This window comes from Pseudophryne corroboree, chromosome 3 (genome assembly GCF_028390025.1).
Source record: "Pseudophryne corroboree isolate aPseCor3 chromosome 3, aPseCor3.hap2, whole genome shotgun sequence".
NCBI classification, from domain to species: domain Eukaryota; kingdom Metazoa; phylum Chordata; class Amphibia; order Anura; family Myobatrachidae; genus Pseudophryne; species Pseudophryne corroboree.
This window is the reverse complement of record NC_086446.1, coordinates 312,526,715-312,529,245: the sequence shown is the minus strand read 5'-3', so window position 1 is coordinate 312,529,245 and position 2,531 is coordinate 312,526,715. Positions and strand designations below refer to the sequence as shown.

Here is a 2,531-nt window from a genome sequence, read left to right as displayed (position 1 = left end):
ACGCATATGTTAGAAGATGATCTACAGATTCAACTTTGCTAATGCTTTCAATGAACACACATGGACTTTCCCCCCTTTCCTCTCCCCTCCCTATTATTTTCTTATTTTTAGTATTGCTTGCATAAATAACATTTGAGTCCTTTTGCGGCCCGTTGGCAGGTCGGAACTGGGCGGAACTGCATCCCTGGTTGTCCGCCACTGGCACTCATGCAGCGGTGTGAAGCAGCCAGCAGGGAATCCTGACAGACAACCGCAGCCCTTCAAGCCACAGCCCTGACCACCAGAACTTTTAAAGCCGCAGCCGTTACAGTGGGGGTCCTAACACCCTGACCCCTACCCACGAAGGAACATCCTGCTAATGTATGTCTATGAGGCATGCTGCACAGGGGGATGGGGGTGCAATGGGGGGGCATTATGTGTATCATGCACTATACTGGAGGACATTATGTGAAACTGGCACTATACTGGGAGACATGTGTAAATGGCACTATACTGGGAGATATTATGTGTAACTGGCACTATACGGGAGGACATTATGTTCAACTGGCACTATACTGGGGGTATTATGTGTAACTGGCACTATAGTGGGGGCATAAAATAAAAAATATTCTGAAATACGGAATGATCCGTCATCCAAAATGCATCTGGTCCAAAGCATTTTGGATAAGGGATACTTGGTGTGGCGTGTGTGTGTGTGTGTGTGTGTGTGTGTGTGTGTGTGTGTGTGTGTGTGTGTGTGTGTGTATATATATATATATATATATACATACATACATACATAGCAATGGAACAAAGAGGCGGCACTCGAAGACTGTGTAATCAAAGTGTATTAGACAAAAGTGGCATCAACGTTTCGGGGACCAATTCCCCTTCTTCAGGATAAAGTGACAGTGCATAAAACAGTGCTTAAATACCATTTCCCTTTACTCACCCCCCTTCACGTGCATGCAATCTTCTCAGTGTTTCCAGCTGGCCGCTCGTCGGAGCTTCCGCTCGCGTCAGCGTAACCAGGAAGTGACGTCGCGGGAACCCTCCGATGCGACCATGGAAACACTGTAAACAAAAACTATAGATCGTCAGTACGTACAGTGCTTAACAAAACATACCTCAGTGTGCGCTGACCACTTGGCCAGTAAAGTGCTTATGTGTATACTATTATTACAATGTTAAAATCTGCATCATTGAATATGTAATCTCGATAAAATTGTGCATGTACATTAAAAACGTGACTATTATTTTGATAAAAACATATGAATAAACAAACTGCAGCATTGGCAACTCAGTGACCCTGTGAGCTCAATTGTGTTTGCTACTTAAGACACACTATGCCCCTCAGACAGGAATAGACTAGAAATACCTATTTCTACAGAAGCTATCATTGCTAGGGTACCTCACATGGTGTACTACTTGGCTGGGCTACAAAAACCAGGTTTGACAGAAATCTAAACCACTACATTATACCGTTGCTTATTCCCTCGCTTGGGAATCCAACGTTTTGTAAAATGCAGTGTACAATTATAAACAATTATAAAAAATTATAAAAAATTAATAAGGCCTAGATTGTCATTTAGCCCACCTGGTTTTAACGTGTTTAACCTGTGTATCCACACTGACTCAAGTTGTAAGAGTCTTTTGCCCCTGTTGCCCCCTCGGGCTGACTCTGGGACATGATCAATAATCCGATGTTTTAAGGTGGCCATACTATGTCGATGTTTCACGAAATGCTTGGCCACCGGCTGGTCGCCACCTCCTGTGGCAAGAGCGTTTCTGATGGCTTGCCTGTGCTGTGCCATTCTAACCTTAAATTGGCATTCGGTTTTGCCGATATAGTAGCGCCCACAAGGGCACATGATGGCATATATCACAAATTTTGAACTACAGGTTAACGGCCATTTGATTTTAAAGCTCTTGCCTGAAAATGGGTGCGAAATGGTGTCACCTGGTGACATGTAGGTGCATGTCGTGCACCCTGTGCACTTGAAACACCCATTCTTTCTTGTCATGAAGTGGGCGGGCTTTACTTTAAGTTTGGCCATATCGGTTTTAACCAATATATCTTTGAGGGAAGGAGTATCAAATTGCTGTGTGTACCGGAGGGAGACCCCCGGAGGGGGAGGGCACAGGAGCGAGACATATCCTACGGTGGATTACGTGAGTGCCGGGGCCATTGCACAGATATAGATATAGATATAGATATATAAGAATTCCATGTGGTGGAGGGTGCACTCTCACTGTGTATAAAGTCCACACATTTCTTCAATAGAAAATTTTTATTGTAGCCTCAAAGGTTTTGACGTTTCGTTCCAAAAACCAGGATCTTTTTCAAGAAGGGCCATACATAAATCATCAAATCCAATCATAATATAATGAAGCCGAATAATTAAAAGTATATCTAGAAAAAAAATAGAACATAAACATGACTGAGCCTCCCAGGTCCCAATATATAACAATATTAGCGACAATGCTTGTATCAACATAAACTACTACATAATACCAGATTTAGAAAAAAGGAACTCGTATACCAAAAACAG

General features: G+C 42.9%; 1 long non-coding RNA gene across 2 annotated transcripts in view; it reads right to left on the bottom strand.

Annotated features, from left to right (window-relative positions):
* Positions 1-837: 837 nt before the first annotated feature.
* Positions 838-2,531, bottom strand: part of LOC135057734 (uncharacterized) — a 2,380-nt gene continuing 686 nt past the window's right edge. The window contains exon 5 of one of the 2 annotated variants that reach the window (XR_010244333.1): positions 838-1,053. This is a non-coding gene — a long non-coding RNA (uncharacterized LOC135057734). Of the gene's footprint in view, positions 1,054-2,251; positions 2,393-2,531 lie in introns of those variants that run through there. The other variant, XR_010244332.1, reaches the window with a different exon arrangement.